Source organism: Gopherus flavomarginatus, chromosome 7, assembly GCF_025201925.1.
Source record: "Gopherus flavomarginatus isolate rGopFla2 chromosome 7, rGopFla2.mat.asm, whole genome shotgun sequence".
In the NCBI taxonomy this organism is placed as follows: domain Eukaryota; kingdom Metazoa; phylum Chordata; order Testudines; family Testudinidae; genus Gopherus; species Gopherus flavomarginatus.
Window position 1 is genome coordinate 16,098,590 of NC_066623.1, and position 20,581 is coordinate 16,119,170.

Here is a 20,581-nt window from a genome sequence, read left to right on the forward strand (position 1 = left end):
CAACCAATCACCACCCTTTTACTCTATAGCTAATTTGCATGCAACAGTTTAATTGGTTATATGAGGAAGACTGCACAGATGGTACATTACTTGGCCCAACTGCTCCTCACACATACCAACACAAATCTCTCAGCAGAACACAACCCACATACAAATCTCCCATGCAAATCCACACAAATCTCCCAGGACAACTCCTCCAGACAAATTAACACAACCACTCTCGCAATACTACCAGTGCATACATTAACCCCAAACACACCTCAGCCTCTCACCACAGCACAAACCCCTTACTCGCCATCCACACAACTCTCCCAGCACAACACAACCCCCACGCAATAATACAACCAGCGCGCACACTAATCCCAAACATGCACACAGCCTCTCTTTGCAGCATAACCCTTAATTCACCACTCATGCAAATCCACACAACTCTCCCAGCAGAACATAGTCATCAACAACACACCCAGCATATGCAATAACCTCAAACATCACTCTGAAGCCTAGAATGTCTATTGACTACAGTTTTAATTGATGGAGACAGTGACTAGCATGGCTCTTTTTGTTTAGGATATCCCCAGGTTCCATGATCACTGGGATTCACAGTCTCTTCCTGTCCATTTTTTTAATTCTCAGCCTCCCTTGGCTTTTTTACATGTATGACTTTATGAATTACACCTGTGCGACAGCAAAGGCTTTCAGCCATTAGTGATTAGTTATTGTGCGTAAAGGAAACTTTGAGATCCTCGGGTGAGTGCTAAGTACTCCTGGAACTAAATGGCCAAGGGACGAGGAGGGAGCGCATTTCTGACAGCTTTGCCACTTATCAAGCAGAAAGTTCCTGAGCACTGACATTTGATTCTGTAAAAACCATGAGGAGTCCTTGTGGCACCTTAGAGACTAACATATTTATTTGGGCATAAGCTTTCATGGGCTAGAACCCACTTCATCAGATGCATGGAGTGGAAAATACAGGAGCAGGTATAAATACATGAAAAGATGTGAGTTGCCTTACCAAGTGTGAGGTCAGTCTAATGAGACAATTCATCAAGCTGAGTGAGGGTGTGTGTGTGTGTGTGTGTGTGTGTTCAAATGCCAAATGCTCACATAATGAAACCCTTTCTGCGTGTTGCACATTTGAGTACTGTAGACAATGGAAGGTCACCCCTCAAGCTGTATGGACATAGGCAGAATTATCCAAATTACAGGCACAAATTTCCAAAAAGAGCAGAAGAGTGGGCCCTAGCTAGTGCATTTTCAGAGAGCTGTGTTTCCCAATGTCTTATGGTTGCTGTCATTAGACCACTGTGGTCAATTAGTCCTTATAATACAGGCCATAAAACTCCCCTCTCCTCCATCCCAAATTCCTAGAGCAGATCTTTTAGAAAAACACCCAATCTTGATTTTAAAATTGCCAGTGATGGAGAATCCACCAGGACCCTTGGTAAATTGTTCAAAGGGAGATTACAATAAAAGCCATTGAATGAAGAAACCACCAAGGTAAATGGGCAATAATTTGATAACTGCAGAAGGCTTAAGGGAGTTTCATAATTACCCCTGTACCCTGCATATATATCAAGTGCACTGCTAAGAACTGTTTGTTTTTTTTAAAGTGTTTATATTTAAAAAGGACACTTGCATTTTTAAAAACTCAAAAGTTAAAGTTCCATATAAGGAGGAATGTCCATCCCCCCACACACGTTTTTTTAAAGGTTACATTCCAGTTTACCATGCTGTGGCTAATTTTATAAAGAATCAGTTTTACAGCTGGGAATGAGAAACTAAACAAAATAATAAATACACAAATTGAGTTAATTCCTTTAAAAAAAAACAAACAATTTGCAAGTGTGTTTGTGCTCTCAGAGGCACTAACCATGCCTGATCTTTTGTGATTTAGAACTACAACTTCATTTGTGTTAGACCTACTGAAAAAAAGCCAAGCACCCTTCCAAAACAGCTCCAGTGTTGGCCCCCAGATGCCTCTCTTTCCATTTGGGCTGATACAGGCTTCCATTTTTTAGTGCTCCAGAACAGTCTGTAATAGACCGTCAGCACGGAGTTCAGTTACCACTGACTGATGTCTGTTTGGTGGAGCAGATTAGCGCCCCCCCCCCAGTTAAAATCACATTAAAATCAATAATCACTTCTGAATTTGCCATCTTTCAGTCTGACAGTCTATTAAAATGAAAAGTGGCAAATTCAGACTTTTCCAAAGGAAATACTTTATTCACACAATCCACATTTAGCCTGTGGAACCAAATGCCACAAGGTATCACTGAGGTCAAGAGTGTAGTAGGGTTCAAAATGGGATTATCCATTCATATGGCTAACAAGAGTAGCCAGAGTTGTTATAGTACATAGGAAAGAATTTTGGAAGGGATATAAACCTTCCTGCTTCATGCAGCAGTGGTTGGCTTTTGTCCTGGAGTCAACTTTCCCTGGGGGTAGATTATCCTAGAGATGCCTACTGTGAGGTTTCTTGCACCTTTGTGTGAAATAGCTGATACTGGCCACGGTCAGTGACAGGCTATTGCACTAGATAGATGGTTCTGATCTAGTGTGGGCAGTTCCTATCCTTTTGTATATGAAAAGGGTTTAGTGATCTCAGCTCAGTGAACAAGTGTGATGTTGCAATGCCACCAACTCCACCATGCCATAACATGGCTGAGGTACATTGACTAGACTGGGGGAGGACCCTTATACTGCCATTGCCTGGTTTGTGGCTAGAGAGAGCATTTGAGCCTGCACTTTACACAAGAACAAAACAAATGTAAACATTTTAGCAGATACAGGTAAAAGGAAGCAAAGTTGTGGGCTTGTTAATACTCAGAGAGGTCAGACAAATGTCTTTCCTTTCCTCCCCACTCCCTTCTGTAGCTAGAATCCGGCTGGGCCAGGAGAACTTGGTTTAAGTGAAGTGTTTAACTAGCAGACAGCAATCTCCTTCCCAGTTCACCTTGGAGCGGCTGATTTTCTGATATGGGTCTCCAGATCTGCATGTTCAGAGATTGTGGGCTGGCAGGTCTCCAAAAAGTGGTATTTGCATGTTGGCCCGTAGTGGGCAGTTCTAGGAAATGCCTGGTTCCTAATTGACCATTTGAGAAAGGCAAATGTGAAGGCAATCTACTAAGTGAAATTGCAACTCCCCGGGGAATGCATAATTCAGGAGTAGTCAATAGATGGACCGTGGGCCAAATCCAGATGGTCAGATGCTTTTGAATGGACCCTGACATCTTTTTATTTACTTATTATTATTTTTTAAATTAGTATTTTCTCTGGAGTCTGGACCTTGACTATACCCTGAGAAAAAATAATTGACTACCCTGGCATAATTTATGCTGTCAAGACATTTCAGATGTGTAGCCAACAGGGAAATCTTTGGCTACTTGCATTTTATCATCTTTAAGCTAACTCCAAGACACGCATACAGAATTTAGCCCTTTGGGGTCCTCCATGAAGATTTGGGACCCCTCCTGGCAGGTTTATAGCATTATGGTCATTCAGCATGCATATGGGATACTTGTGTGCCGGAGTGGCCAGTTCAACTTCTAAGTAGTAAATTGCACATGCAGTACCTAATTTACATGCATAATCACAGTGAGTGTGAATGCAAACAACTGTGCAAGAAAGCAGCTACTTAAAAATTTGGTCTTCGTTTTGGAAAGCAAAGAACACCCATAGAGGCAGTTTTGCCATCTGTGGCAGATATAATACTGAGAACATTTTTCTTTTTTTATTATTTGTTAGCCATTTCCAAATACAGTACCTAAAGGGAAACTGCAGAATGGAAACCTCCTGTTAAAAATGGGGGAGGGGATGAGTGAGGAAAGGGGGTTGCAGTGTTTTATGGCTTGACTCCTAGAGGCATCTCATATCCTGGCTTTTAGCCTGCAACGTGCAATCTCTGTCAGTGAGAAGCCATGCCACATGCTTGGAAATAGCTTTAACTCTGCTGCAAAATATTGCAGTCCATGTTCCTCAAGCATAATATGTTTCTGTGCTGGGTGCATCTTGTGATTCTGATAATAAATCAGGTAGGCGAAATTGGGAGTGCTTATCTTCAGTGCATAATATTGAACGTATTGGTCAGATCTATGTTGGAGAAATTGTTTGACTCTAATAGTCTATCAGACTATTCCATCTCCCTCACCCCCGTTCTTTTATGTTTTGTTAACAATTTTTAGCATATTGGTCTGTTATGGCTGGGAAATAAATTAGCAGGAAGTCTGTTTTGAATTGGCAATGTAGTAGATACAGGTGAAACACTGGCCCCCAGTTTGGCAGAAGTATAGATCTGCAACCTTCAGCTACAGCCAGATCTAGGCTAACATACAGAAGCCAGTTAGAAGGCTAGCCATGGTAGAAATGGTGCTGCATAGAGATGAGAGCCAGATGAAACTCTTAACGGCTCACACAAACATTTCATGAGTTTTGCATGAGTCCCAGAGGGTCAGGGACAGCTAACGGCTCTCTCTCTCCCCTCATCTAGCCTCCCCCAGTGCCATAATGATACCACTTTCCTTTTCTACTGCATCTTGTGCCATTCTCTTTAGATCAGAGAGCTTGACGATCTAGAACCGAACCTCCTCAGGCTCTCTGTTCTGGGAGGCAAACCTCCATCCGCTCTCACTTTAGAGAGATGTTGGTAGTGGCAGCATCCGATGAGTATGGTTCTAGAGAGGTGGTAGGTTGCTGGCCCTCTCAATTCTGCAACAGTAGGACCCCAAAGCCTCCACTGGACCTTAGGGGGTCTGAAATATCCCAGCATGCAGCACAGAATTGATAAGGAGTCTGGCATCAATGAAAGAGTCACCTATTGTCAGGGTAATACCAAATAGTACTAGCCCAGCTTTCTCCCAACTAAGGTTCTCAAATGACTTGGCAAACATTTCTGCATTGAAGCCTGGCAGCCCTATGTACCATTATCCCCATTTTACAAATGGAGAAATGACATTTGTCCACCTCTGCTGTGCAGATGAAAGCTCTGGGTTTTCCTCTTCCCTCATCGGGGACCTGCTGCTCGTATCCTGGCATTACTCACATCCGATAAGTCACATCTTGTTTTGCATAATAAACACTAACTCTTTTGTTTCCTTCCTTCCCTTGCTGTTTTGTTCTGTTGCCTTACCTGACTATAGGCACATACTCCATTTCATTCTTGAATCTTAATCAAAAAGCGAATGTGAGTCTGGCTGCCTGGGTATCCCTTCAGGAGTGGAGAAGGAGAACATGGCGTTTCTGCCCCTAGAACGAGGGTTATGGGATGATGCATTAGAACAGAATGGGCTCATGGTGCTGTTCTGTTGTGTGATACTACACCAGTTTCTTAGATTTTTTTTTTTTAACAAAACCAAGCCTGGTTGTACATAATGCTGTGCAGTTGGGAAGCTGTGTCAAGCACATGACATGTTCCCTGCCTCAAAGAACTTACATTTTATAGGCACAGACTGATACTCTACAGAGTAGTGTACTTACATGCTCTGAGTAAGCTCGGATCCTTTGAGATGAGAGGTGCTTATATCAATGGGAAATACTGGTTTCCAAAGCACGTGTTATATTTGCTTAGTTCCCTGTGATTTCTATTACAGGCTCCTGTCTCATGCTAATATCCCCCCAAATAAAGTCTTTGAGGATAAACCGTATAAGACGGTGCTATTCCTTTTTTGCAGTCACAGTGTACCTGATTCTGCAGGCACCTAAGCATGTGAGTAATTTTCTGTATGTGAGGAATCCCCATTGACTCCAATAGGATTCTTCATGTGTGCAAGTATTTATGAGACTGGGCTGTATAATTTTAGATGATAGTGGATATAATATTTGGCTTGCGTGGAAGCCTAGTAATTCTAGCTGCACATGCTCACTTCCTGATTTTTGCTTTTCAGAATGTTGCTAGTATTAGGAGGAGAACAACTGAGGTTCAACACTCCTGTGAAATATTGGTCTCCTTTTTTCAAGCTGATGTATAGCTGCTGTGTTCTGGCTGGGTCTCAATATGAAAATCTGAGCTAGGCTAAAAATATTGTCAACATGGTTTGCCATTGACTTAAGGCAAAAATCCATTGAGTTCAATGGAAGTTCTGCAACTGGAACCCAGCAAGAGAAAGACCTTAGACATAGCATTACAAACCCATGTATCGTACTTGGGTAGTGCCCACGTAGTAGGGAAGAGACATTGCTCGGTTGTAATGATTAAAGGGGATTCTTTTTTTGAGGTTACTGGACATAGAGAAGACCTGTGGGTCTTTTTGGCTCACAAGTTGGCAGAATAACCCATCTCATCCCCAGGCAGAGTCCCCCTTCTGATGTGGATATTGTAGCCATAGACCCCAAGACTGAAACTGAACCCACTCAGCATCCATAGATGGGACTGTTGATTACTGGGCAACTTACCAATGTCAGCTGTTGCACAATAGAACAACCAGTGACGTATGAGAAATAGATTTCTGTTTCTCAAATTGATTAGATCATCTCAATTACCTTATTTTATATTTTTCTGAATATTTATTTGCTGCTCAAGTCAATAATCTCCAGAAACACAATTCTGCTTATAAACGTAATTAGTGGGCTGAATTCCCAGGCATCTCCATGTGACTTAGGCATTTCTAGCAACTAAATGAACAAATGCAAATACATGGATGTGGGGAGGTAGAAATAGTTTTGTTTGTTTGTTTGTTTGTGTTACTATCACATATAGGATCCCTGGTCATGGACCAGAACCCATTGTGCTAGGTGTTTGTACAAACACGGGACAAAAAATAAGTTCCTATCCCAGAATTTATACTCTACATAATAAAATGTATAGTGTGGTTGTATTGCTCATTTTCTGCTTAACTTGGTCACATCTGGAACAAATCGGTTGTTTTTTATGCATTCACAAGAAGTTTTGATGATAGTTATATTTTCCTTTTTAAAAAATGCACTGAAAAAGAGAATATGCAAAAGCAAAATATGATACTGTAAACTGGTGTCCACTATCACCTGTTACTTAAATGTATATAATTCTATTTGTGATTTAGGAAAGAAAACACCCCACATTTCCAGATGGAGAAACCTCTTCTCTGACAAATGCAGCACCATCGGGTAAAAATATTATTATAAAACGTCAGAACAAGCATAAAGCAGCATTTTACTAGCCTCCAGGCATTCATAAATAAATTGCAGGCCTGTGTGTTCCTGAAAAGTACAAGTGCTATCTCGATTGCTTTTGTCACCCATCCCTGCATTAGTTCATAAAGATAACTGCAGACTATCAACAGCAATCTGAAAAAATAGTGCATCTTTCATTAAAAGCAATAGCCTATTAAATTTTAAACAAAAGTGCTATAACTTTTTCCAAACATGAAAGAATTTTTCACTGCAAAGCTGGTGTTGCAGTGATCTAATTAGTTAACAGTAAAGCAGACACTAAAAAAAAAATGCCAGGCAGAACCCACTCAGTTCTAATCAGATTACATTTCAGTACTACATGGCTGACAGGGGATAACAAGAGAAAACTCAAAAGTTTTCTGTGCTATGGATGCTGAGATCAGAGCAGAGGACAATACATGTTTGTTACAGCATGATTAAGCTATTGAAGTATATTATAGATAGATCAACATCTACAGTAAATGTAATAGCACAATATAAAACTCAAACATAAGTGACTCAATTTCAATTCCTTTATCCGATATTTTTTTCTTTAGAATTGGGTTTGATCCGCAAAAACCTATTTTCTGCTGCTTCATTTTTAAATTCCTCCAATCAAAAATTATGTTCCCCTGCTTTAGAAATACTTTGCTGTGGAAAATCCGCTTGGGGCTGTTAGGTAAGATGTTAGGGCTGTTGCTTTAAATATTTTTTTTTTCATGCACATGTACAAATCATTTTAGCTTGAAACCATTTGCTGACTACCAAAGCACCTTGAATTTTCCTTTCCTGTTGCATTTCAGGACCTAACCTATGGCAATGGAGTAATGTCCAAATTGAAACAGGGATATATATTTAGTTACAAAACAGCTAGTGGTGGCAGCTAATTGTATATCCGAGGTGAAGGTTTAAAATACCAGCATTTTAGTGAGACTTTGCAATTAGTCAAGTGGTTGTACTCATGTAAAACTACTGATTTTTTTTTCAATTGTAAATTCATTTTACGAGCTAGATCTTTGATGTTCTCAGAAGGCTGGCTGTGAATAGCTGCATGTTTTAACCCAACCTCCTCTATGGGCTGTAATAATGTGACTTTAAGTATTTTCTTCTGGGTTTAAGTGTTTCAATTAAAATGTAAAAAATGTGTGTGTGAGAGAGAGATTTGGGGCAAAAGACGAGAACGTGTATTGATGAAGGATTCATTTATTTCTGGGGTTAGAAAGAAAGGGCTAAAATAGGCTGGAGACAAAACAATACATTTCCATTAGGGAACAACGGGGGAAAGAGTGCGTTCCGAATTAACATCGACAGGGTTCAAACAGATCGAGGCGCGTTTACACTCCACCCTGGTTATCCGGGATGTGTGATTTTAATTTGAGGCGGAATATATTACACCCTGGTGATGGAAAGCGTCAGGCAACACCATAAATCCAAACCCCTCCTCGCACAGAGGTGGCAATTGCTCGGCTTCCTTTCCCTGCCCCCCGTGTAAACAGCCGGAGGGGCGTGTGTTTGTGTGTGTAACCTTGTGTGAAAACTCCTCTCTCTCTCCCTCCCTCCTGCACGCTGTAATTTACTGACTCAAGCCCTCTGAAGTCAGGATTGTTTTGTCCAGAAAGCTCCCTGCAGGCTGATCTCCCCCAGCTGGCGGTTGAAGCGCTGGGCAGTGGAGGGCACTTTGCACGGAGCACATTCGAGCGCTACGGCTGGTTTTTCATTTGGAAAGTGTTGCGTTTCCATCTACCAGCGCCCGTACAGGAGAACAACGTGACTGTCCCTCCAGAGCGCCTTTTCACCCCTTCCCCAGGGGGGCACCGCACAGAGGCGGGGGGAGGGCGGCTGCTGCTCTGTGGCTTTAAGGGACTCCAGCGATCAGCCTGGCAGGCGCCCCTGAGCCTCACAAAAGAACAGGATGTTGTTGATTTGTAACCAAACCACAGAGAGGAAATGATTGTAAATTTCCTCTAAACATCCCCACTGTCTGCCTCCTTTCCGCCTCCTCCTCCCCCGCGGTAGAGGAGCTGCTGTTGCTTGCAATTTCCAAAGGGGATTTCTGCTGGGCAAATGGATCCCACCTCGTTTTACAGCTTTCACCCCCACCCCCTTAAATTAATCTGCTTCTAGCTAGCACATTACTGATACCTTTTGTGTGTGGTTGGGTGAGGGGGAGACCGGTTTCTAGCTGACACCTCGCCTGCAAAGCCAGTCCCGCACCTAGAGGGGGAGAAGGGAGTGAGGGGTGTTGATGGATTGTGTGTCTGTCTCTCTTGACAGAATGAGTTGCATTATCTGTATTTGCTTATCCTAATTCGTTTACTATTCAGGATGCTGCAGTGGAATAAATGTTTAACTCAGCCCTTCCTCCTTCAAAGCAGCGCTGGACTATTACAGCACTGCCTAGTTTGATATAATTACCAAGTCTTAACACCTTAATATTTTGCTGACTAATTTCCTTCCCATCCCCTCTTCCAAATACCCAGACTATATACATAGAAAAAACAGAAACCTTACAGGCTGGAAAATTTATGATTTCAAAGGCATTTCCTACGTGCACAGGATCTACGTCTTTTTTTTTTTAATTTAAAACCAGCTGTATATCAGTATTTAATTCAAGTCTTCATGGGCCCAATCCAGAAGGCTTTACTGTGGAAACGTTCCGATTGACTTAAGTAGGAGTTTTGCCAGAGTCAGGAACACAGAAGCAGGAGAGTAGTTTGGGAAGTTACAACAGGAAAAGGAAGAAAAGTAAATTCTCAATTATTTTGCCTTGAACACTTTTTTTTTGTAAAATTGATTTTGAACTGACAAGATCTTACTTGTGTTACCTTAGAAGACCTGAAGAAGAGTGTGTAAACTTCAAAGCTCCTGTCTTACCAACAGAAGTTGGTTCAATAAAAGATATTACTTCATCTACCTTGTCTCTCTCTAAGATCTTGGTAGAGGTCTCTAGGCACCACTCTTCTACTAAACCTACTAGTTTTCTTTGTAGTTTTCCTTTTTTTACTGACTGTCTGTCAGGGAATGTACTGATGTTAGTGACCTGCAGCCTATAGGAAGAGAAGTTTGGACATCTAAAGTTTTGGTGGCACATTTGCACAGTAGTAATGAGTGGTATGGTGAAATTTGTAAAGGGAAAGTATTGGTTACTGACAAACAAAACCTTATAGTAGTTCAAGAAGGCTGATCTAGGAGCTGCGCTGTAAAATATGATACTGAGGCTGTCTCATAATAATGATCAGAAAAATATGAAGATTACCACCACAAAGAAGATGCCTCCATTTACAGTTTGATGCAGGTCAATTCCTACCTTTGTATTTAAAGAATTCCAGGTAGCAAGATGAGTGTTAAATCATTATACAAATCTGTACCATTTGGAGGATAGGAAACGTGTAGGTCAACGTCTCATCTCCAGTTAAAATTGCTGGATAATTGCCTGCAACACTGAGATTAAGGTTAAAAGGAAAATGTGAATAAGGGGGAACCACCACCCTGTACATGAAGCAAGGGAAGCAATGAAATATACGTACAATTTCAGGCTTATTTAGGTTGGATGTTTCTCTAGAGACTATAAAGCCCATCCCTCTGCATTGTGGCAGGACTGATTTAATTATTCCTAAGCCATCATTAATGGATGGGTTTCTAGGCTAGTCTTGAATGTCCTCAGCACTGGTGGGTGAGTCCACAACTTCCCTTGACAGCTGGGTTCATTGCCGATCTGTGCTTAGAAAGATTTTTCTGACTCTTCAAAGTCTATTTTCCCTGCTGCAGCTTAAACTCATGACTATCTGTACCATCCTCGCTGGCTGATGAGAATAATTGAGTCCTTTCCTGTTGATATCATCCCTTTGTAGCTGGCCCTGCTGCTCCTCAATTTTCTGTTTTCTAGACAGAACATGCCTAGTTCCCGGAAACTTTCCTCATCATAAGCTTTATTTTCTCAAAATGATTGATAGTCTAAATGAGGGTACGATAATCCCTCCCTGGATAAACCAGATATGCTGGGGCAGACCCAGTGAGGCTTCTGCAAGGAAAGTGGGGACTCTCCAAATTGATTTTTTTTTAAATGGAAAATTAATGAAATAATAGACACTGAATGTGACCCACTTAATTTTCAAACAAAGTTCTGATTCAGCTAGGTATTTTAATCATGTGAGCTGTCCCATTGACTTCAATGCACTATTAATGTGCTCCCAATTAGAATGTGCTTAAGTGTTGTGCTGAACTGTGGACATAAAGAACTCTGAAGAAAAATAAATAACAATATTCTCTTTTGCACTCTACATTGTTTGGGAAGGACTGGCTGACACTACAATGTTAGGATCCAGAATTCCACACCCTCCTCTAAAATTCGGGAGGTTGGTGGCTAGTGTTTTGGTTGATATCCCTCTTTTGGTTAATGTCCGGAAACAGAGTTTGATGAGCAGCTGCTCATCAGAATGGGAAGAAGCTAACAGTGAAGTGTCCCACTGTTGGTCCAGTATTTAGTTACTATATTGATGCTTTGCAAGAGGAAGTGCAGAGTGAGCTGGTGAAATTTGCCAATTGCACTTTAGATTATTTACTTTGCTTAATTTTTTTTAGAATGGCAAGAAACTCCTGATGGATTTAAATGCTCTTGGAGTGGGCAGGGAAGGAGATTAGCCATCCTAATGGCAGATTAAATGCAATGTGGAGAAATATAGAGTAATGCACATGGACAAAAATAGTCTAAAATACAAATTTAGTGGACTCTGACTGCAGGTTACTCCGAGGAAAGACTCTCTGAAGTCACTGTGCACACCTTAGTGGAGGTATCTGTCCGTGCTGTATGTTAGAGGAGCTGACACTGCATAATCAGTTAAAAAAACAAAAGAGAATGCTTGGGTGAATTAAAAAAAAATAGAGGAACTAATAGGCTGTGATGTCTACAAAAACAACAATGTCACTGTCTCACTTTTGGAGAGAACAGGTGTTGGGGGTTTGTGGGCTAGGGGGTTAGGGAACTGTCAGGCTGCTGGTGGCAGAGGGGGTGCCTGAAAGGGGAAGAGAAGGTCAGCTGTGTATGGGGGGGGGGGAGGAATTTATGCCTTCCTTTAAATGGTGCTCCTCAGCCCCTGAATATAAGTAATGAACAATAGTACAGAGAACATTGTAATGGCGTATCATCATGCAGACTCTGTAGTAAAGGTAATGCTGATATTTGCACTCCAAGCAGATCTAAAATTCCATTTTTCCAGTTTAAAGATTGAATTCAGTCTCTCCATTAGGCACAGTAACTCTTCCTGGGACGATTTAATTTTCATGTAACTAAAAGCATGTGCAAATTTTAGAAGGGGAAACATTTAGAAATGCTCCCTTTTAAAAGTTTGGCCTGCTAGTCTCATGTTTCTTTGGCTTCCTCTTACTTAAGAACGTAAATGTTCCAAAAGACTTCGAATTTCACTCAGTAATTCATCTTTACTGTCTCTTGGACACAGGCTAAGTATCAGAACTTGAGCTATTAAAATGTAGGAGTTACTGCTCTAGATTTTCATGACCAGTTTTGGAGTAGAAAAGTGATGGAAATGAGAAGTGTGGCCAAATGTTTCCATTCTCCAGTGCCACTCAACCCGAGGTTAACAGCTGGGGTGTGGTGCTTTTTTTCAGGGGGAGGGGCAGCATTGCAAAGAGAAATGGAATGAAAAGGGCTAGGCATTAGGTAATGAGGGTGAGGCATAGAGGTTGGCAGTGGGACTAGGAAGCAGCACTGGAGAAAGTTTATGGCTCCCACTGCCTGTAGCTCCCCAATCATGCTGAAGATCCCAATTTCCCAGATCTAATGGCCCAGCTTCCTAGTTCCATGAGCTCTCACTGCTCTCCCGTAACCCCGTTCTATATAGAAAATCACTACTTTCATTGCTACTTAAGGTTGTTTATTTCAATCAGTACTCCTTAACAATGCAAACAAATACCCAGGTTTGGTTACTTATAGTAAATTAGTGTCTGAGATAGAAAAGATACAGAGAAGGTCAATAAAGGTGGTTAAGATGTGGAAGGATTTATATATAACAAGTAATGACAGAGACACTGGTTGTGTGTTGGAAAGAGAGGCTAAAGGGTAGATAATGGAGATATTCAGAATTTGTGCAGGGTATAATCCGTCAACCCTTCCTTGTCGTTCTGTCTTACAATACAACAAAAAAGAGCTGCTTGATTAAAGTAGTGACTGATAAATTTAGAGCACACGGAAAAGAATATAGCTTCACACAATGTGTAGTTAAGGCTACCATTTAGTCACAGGTATTTTTTTAGTAAAAGTCACAGACAGGTCATGGGCAATAAACAAAATTTCACAGCTCGTGACCTGTCCATGACTTATACTATATACCTCTGACTAAATCATGGGTGGGGTGCCACTGCTGGGGCTGGGTGCTCCGAGAGAGGGCCGCTGCTTGGGGGGGCACCCTGGGTGGCCCAGGAGGCAGGGCCCACTGAGCAGCAGCTGCTCCGGCTGCCCAGGGATTGCTGCTGATGACCGCTGCTGGTTGCTGCTGAGCAGTGGCTGCTTCGGATGCCCCTGGGACCACTGCTTGGGCGGTTCCCAGGGCCAGCTGCCCGGGGCTGCCCAAGCAGCAGCTGCCTGAGTAGCAACTGGTGTGGCTGTCCCCAGGGCCACCTAAGCAGCCGGCTGCCCGGAACCAGCTGCATGGGCAGCCCTGGGGTCAGCCACATTGGCCGCCACAGAAGTCATGGAGGTCACAGAAAGCCATTGAATCCATGATTTCTGCGACCACCGTGACAAACACGGAGCCCAATGTATAGTTAATCTGTGGAATTCATGGCTGCAGGAGATTATGCAATCAAATGTGAGGGCTGAATATCTTTATACCACCATAGTAACAGATTAGATAAGGACAATCAAGCTTCATGCTTGGCTATGTAGATCAGTAATGCATTCCGCATTGCCCCACCATGTAGCTTTGCAAATTTGACTCCATTTGTTATGAGATGTGTATGTGTTCTGGAGGCAGTATATGTAGCTTGCTGGACTAAGAGTAGCAGTCCTCAGAAAGGAAGCTGATTGGTATTTGGGCTTATAAGAAGGGCTTCTGTGCCAGTTTGTCTGATTGGAGTGTATCTTTTCATTGACTTTGATTTCTCTCAGCCATCAATCTGTTGGTTGTGTATAGTAAGAGTAGTAAATATTTCTATTATGGGAGCATCCAATGGCCCCAGCTGGGATTGGAGCTCTGTTATGCTGAGGTGTAGCACAAACATGGGAAAGAGACAAGGGCTTACAGTGTTGCTAGAGGAACAACTTTTATAGATCTCATGACTCTTTCCATAAAAGTAGGAGTGTTGTTGCTAACTTCTGTATCCTGGTTAAATTCCGTTGTGGAGAATGAAATTCTGTTTGCTTAGAGCTTTCCTCACATTTGCAGTTGGGTACAGTGTTCTCTAACCTGGCTATGGCAGATATTCAGCCCAGAAACACATTCTCCTCTCCTGTGAATTGGGCAGGGGCTTTCTTGTTTGATAAATGTGTTCCAGAATGAATCATTCTGTGACAACGCTTTTACAGTGGTACTTGCATGACACTGGGTCGAATTTTTGCCAGGCAAACCTATATCTGTATAGATTTGTAGCTTCCTGGCTTTGTATTTCTGTGAGAATGGCGTCTCTAGACTTGTGTCGTGTTGTATTCTTTCGAGTTATATTGTTTAAGAATGCATCCCATTTGTCTAACATCTACATATTGGACAGTGCCTAGTGCAATGGAGCCCTGCTGTTGTTTGGAACCTCTGGTTAAATATTACAATATAGGCTTTTCAAATGAAGAGACAGGCCATTGATTAAATTGACTGTACACTGGAGGCTGTGATCTTGTCCTTCCAGTGTCTGAGGATTACGTGTTTGGCTGCAGAGCATTGCTACTATCGCCCATTAATGTAAAGGAAGTTTGTGATCAGGGATCTGAATGATCAATGAGAAGGCATTGGCATTGCTCTTCCTGGAATGATTTCTGTGGAAGGCGGAAGGAAAGTAGAGGCTGAATTAAATCTATTATCCTAATTCCACCCCCACTCAGTTATGGACTTGACCAGGGGTAGGCAACCTATGGCACGTGTGCTGAAGGCAGCATGTGAGCTGATTTTCAGTGGCACTCACACTGCCTGGGTCCTGGCCACCGGTCCGGGGGGCTCTGCATTTTAATTTAGTTTTAAATGAAGCTTCTTAAATATTTTTAAAACCTTATTTACTTTGCATACAACAATAGTTTAGTTATATATTATAGACTTATAGAAAGAGACCTTCTAAAAATGTTAATGTATTACTGGCACACGAAACCTTAAATTAGAGTGAATAAATGAAGACTCGGCATACCACTTCTGAAAGGTTGCCAACCCCTGGACTTGACACTGAATTAAATCCTTTCACACAGACATTTTCTAACCTTTTAGTAACATTTATTATGACAGAAAAGGTCACTTCTGCAGCTCTCTTGCTCTCTCGACTTTAGCTCATGGTTGCTAATGCTGTGTGGCAACAGTTCATGTCCACCCCTTCTCCCTAAGTCTTATGAAGAATGATATATAATAACCCAGTCACAATATGTTGCTTTGGAGGAGAGAGTCCAAGATGCATTTTACACCAGCTTCAAGGAATGTTGTTTACTGCAGAAATTAGCAAGAGAGCAGTGAAAGTAGACCTTGTTTTGAACTTTTTTGGAGAACAGGTTTCTTCGCAGTACTGAGCTCTTTAAGTCTGCTCAAGTCAGACTGAAATCAATACGGTAAACCACCCTCAAAATCTTCAGGAAAATATCTTTATAAAACCAGTGTGAAAGGTGATGTATTGACGGCCTTGCAGGCAGCATCCTCTCCAATGAGAAGATACTGTGGGGCTGCCCAGGTTATAAGCTTCCCCATGCTGCCTTATCAGCATCCCTGAAAAACTGATCTGGGCTGAGGTGAATATTCATTCCTCATATCCCATGCAGTCATTGGCTTCACTGCTGAGAATGTCCAGAAGGGTCCCATTCAGAATATCTTTTGTGAATGGGACATGTGCTTACTATGAACTGGACTGACAATTCGCCGCCCTCCCCCCAATCAACCGAACACATTTGGCACAGGTCTCTTTACTGCTATCAGATGTAATAGTGTCTGGTCAGTACCCAGCTGGGGCCTGATTTCTGCTGGTGACCTAGAGACAGAAGGTATTCAATCCCTGATCCTGTCACTGATGTCAATGGGAGTTTTTGCCATTGACTTTAATGGGAGCAAGAGCAGGGTCTTAGTCCCTTGGAGATCACAGAATCATAGAATATCAGGGTTGGAAAGGACCTCAGGAGATCATCTAGTCCAACCCCTCTCAAAGCAGGATCAATCCCCAGACAGATTTTTGCCCCAGATTCCCTAAATGGCCCCCTCAAGGATTGAACTCACAACCCTGGGTTTAGCAGGCCAATGTGCAAACCACTGAGCTATCCCCTCCAATTAATTAATTAATTATAATTAATTTTATATTAATTAAAAGAACGTTGCTGGGTTTGGGGTGAACGTCACATGTTTTGCCTTTGTTATACAGTATTCCAATGGACTTCGCAGCTCTGTCTGTAAAATCCTCCTTGAATGTTGTCTTCCCTGTTAGGTACTTAGGTATGCTATTCCAGTTTTAAAAGCACCAGACTCCTTCGTTTTACAATTTCCTAAGCACTCCATGATTCCTTAACACTGTGTTATCAGAGCTTGTTGTGTATCCTGAACCTTTTTCAAGCATTGGTTCCTGCAGCATATCACCCGTGTACTATGCTGACAGAGGTAGGACAGACATCAAGATAAAACTGGTTTTGTACAATTTTGTATTTTTGTGCCCTCAAACTTTGCATGGAATGTATTTTGTGTAAATGTTGTGATCCACTCAAAAGAACTTTTATTCTGTACTTAGCATATTTACCATACACATTTTGTGTAATTGTTTTTACCCCCATTGAAAGCTTTCATGACTTCTGAGACTCGGATGGATGACTATCCTCGTTACATCTTCTCTTACATTATTAATTTTACCAGAGAAAGTGTTTTGTTTTCAACATAAAACAGAGCAAATTGTAGTCATGTAAAAATATGTGGCTTTTAAAAGCAAATCATTAACTATGGATGCCTCTCAGGATGGGGGAGGAGATTGGGTAAATTTCTAGTAGGACTGCAGAAACCTTATTATCTGATACAGGAGGGTTAGAATTGGATGAATTAAGAAGTCCTTTCTAACTCTATCATCTTTTTGGGTAGGGAATGGGCATTTCCAGCTTCAGGCTGTATTGTTGTTTAGGGAAGGAAAAGACTTACAGTATTAAAATATTGACTCCATCTTTGTGCAAGAGCAGGTTAAAGTCTCTCAGTAAAGAACTTAGCATTTGCTTCTCCCAAACACTTACAGCTAGTGCCACTGACTACTTTTAGTAGTAATTTCTACTCAGTAATATGTATTTGAAGGATCAGACTATCATACGCTAAGCTGATTAAATTTTTTTATTAAAATTAATGTTTAAAATTAAATATACACAAGTTAAGAGGGAAGGTACTGTACATCTGTGGTCAGGCTTGAGTCATGAGGGATTACAGGTATCGGTTGCAAGGACGAAGAGATACATACATATCACATAACCAGCATAGACCCAGATTGGGGTGGAAGAGTTTTTAAAGTGTCAGTGGATAAGTGTGCTCGGGTATGCCACCCATGGACTGCATAAGGAGTCCAAGTCAGTATCAGCATAGTGAATGAGTACCTGGGTGGGGTGCGTCCCTTGGTTCATCAGGGAAGGAAGTGGGTTATTTCCCTGGTCGATGGTCTCAATTACTCAATGTGGTATTGACGGTGTCCTGTGATGTGTTCTGTATAAATGTCTCTGGACCACCTGATAGTGTCGGACACCATGAACTGGGCGTAGCATTGACCAACTCGGCATGGTCTCAGAACTGGGCTTGTTGGGGGGAGGTCCTGCGAGCCCAGAGCTCCCACAATCAGGGCATGTATCTGGACCTCGTAGCCCTGGGCTCTCAGGGTCTCGGGCAGTGGGGTGTACTTCAACGCCTTCCATGCTCGGGCCTCGTGAAAGGCCAGGTTAAGAACAGGTCTGTAGTCCTGGGCATTGAATCTGCACTGTTTTCTTAGGCTTTGTTGTGGATGAATTAAGATGTACCTCTGTTATTGTGATGGATTAGTCTAGAGCAAGTGCAGCTAGACATGGACTCTTCATCAGTTTCTTTTTGAAGAACACTCTGAAATGATTGACACTCCTGATTAAAACATTACTATTCACAGATGTGCAGGTAGTCACAGAGCATTCTCTACCAATCCCCCCACCCCAATGGTCTGGACCGAATATTAGAATTGTCTTCAAGTTCATTTGTAATATTGAAGAGTGCAAGCAGCAGCTACAACAAAACTGATTTCTTGCCTTTACACTTTAATTTTGGAGTCAAACGTTGATTCTGTAACTATTTGAACCACAAATAGCTGTAAGCAGAACATTGTTTGTGACACTGGAAGTACTGTATAAACAGTGGTTTTTTTGTTGTTTTTTTTTTTTAATTTAAAAAAATTTGCAGCAAGGAATTTTTAGCACGTCATGCAGCATGCTCTGTTTTCTAGCTTGTAAATTCAAGCTGTGTAATAATATTTATATACAAATGCTGACTGTGATTTTTCCATTTCAGAAAAAGGAGATCTAATTTAAAACCACCGTATGTGATGCAAAGCAGAGATTTTTTGAGTTGCGTAGAGGTGCACGTATATGTTGTACTTTTTGTTTGAAGGGGATTGCTTTTTTTTAAAAAAAAAAATGACATTCTTACATATGCACAGACTAGTGAAGGAAAGGTCATTTTGTTGTTTAAAAAAAGCAAATTGCACTTAGAAGAAGAATGTTTCCTCCCCATGACTTCCTCCCCTGAATTTATTACTTTAAAATTCAAGTGACTAGCTGTCAGACTATGGCAGACCTCTAGACCTTGTTCACACTGTTATCAGTAACGTGATGGCTACATGATTAAACACACCCATGGCTTCTGTGGTCTTTGTGAACAGGGACTTTTTATTTATTTATTTATTTATTTTCAAAGAGCCACACTATCTCTGGAAAAAATCTTCTCCCCAGAACTGTGCTACAAACTAGCACCCCCAGTCCAGTGAACACTTGGTAGCTTTATTCACGTGAGTAGTCACACCGACTTTATGTTTGCAAGATCAGGATCTAATCCCCTTTAGCTACTTGGTAGCAGGCATTGCAGCATAGATTTAAGACAAAAGCAACGCTTATCCGTTCTAGCCAAAAACACTGTTCTAGAAACTTCGTGTGTTTTTGATCCCGCTGTGCATAGGGCCTTTGGTTTTCATGATGAAAACCTGTGCCTGTAGGAATCCTTTTATAAAGCGTATATCTGAGAAATAATTACACAAGACTACAGATGTGTCTCTGAGCTCAGCTCCTGATCCAAACTTTCCCAATGTGCATAGGGGTCTGGATCAGAATTTTGGTTTGGCCTGTTACAGAGTTAGGAGTCAGATGTGAAGTTCAGATCCGAACACCTGCAAGTTCTTGTTGTTCGGATTCCTTTGTAAGCTCTTTGAGGCAAAGATCATCTTTATATATGTACAGCTCCTAGCACAATGGAGGCCTGAACCTTAATTTGGGCCTCTAGATGCTATCATAATACACATTATTATTATTATTATTATTAATTTTATTAATCTAAAATTTTGGATTGGGGCCATTTCTACACCAACTAGTTACATTTCATTTGTAAACAATTGCTCAGAAGCAAGAGAGAGTCAGTTGTACAAATGCATGTAGCTGACGCTCCTGGTTGATCCTAAAACAGGGTTTCTGAGCCAAAGAGAATAATGAGGTACTGAAATAAATTATGCAGTGGATAGCATAGAAATCAGGTAACTTGCCTACTGAGGGGCTTGGACAATATATGGTATAAAAATAAGGTAATGCAATTTGACATTGAAGTTTCCTGTTACTTTTTAAAATTACACTCTGGTAATCTGGATACTTTTGTATTATGTGTGTGTTTATATATATATTTATAGAACAAAACACCCAGTTTTATCACGTTTTTTAAAATAGCTTCCAGTATCAAATTAATGTGCACATTTTCAAGTGCTGCATATTTAATCCTAAAGCTCCTCACTGTTAAATCTCATAGCTGAATTACATAGATGGCAGTACTGAGTTGACAGAAACAGCAGGGGATTATATAGAAAAAGACAGGCGATTTAGATAAATCGGCTTTAGCCTTTGATCACCTTGAGACTGCCTGGAGAACTTCCTGGTCGCTCCTAAATTCTGAATTGTTCGGATGCTGATGCTATTCATTCAACTAGCGCATTGTATCCTATCCTAGGTGCTCTGATATAACATCCCCCATCCTGAGGATGCAGAGTATTGTTAGTGTTGTAAAGAGCGGTTGTATTGAGAGGGATTAATGTG

At 41.4% G+C, this 20,581-nt stretch overlaps 1 protein-coding gene across 1 annotated transcript in view; it reads left to right on the forward strand.

Moving 5' to 3' along the window:
* ARHGAP26 (Rho GTPase activating protein 26) overlaps positions 1-20,581 on the forward strand; it is a 533,008-nt gene that overhangs the window by 6,603 nt on the left and 505,824 nt on the right. The window contains exons 2-3 of the mRNA XM_050962626.1: positions 5,586-5,701; positions 7,014-7,077. The gene's annotated coding sequence lies outside the window, so the exon portion shown is untranslated. The remainder of the gene's footprint in view (positions 1-5,585; positions 5,702-7,013; positions 7,078-20,581) is intronic.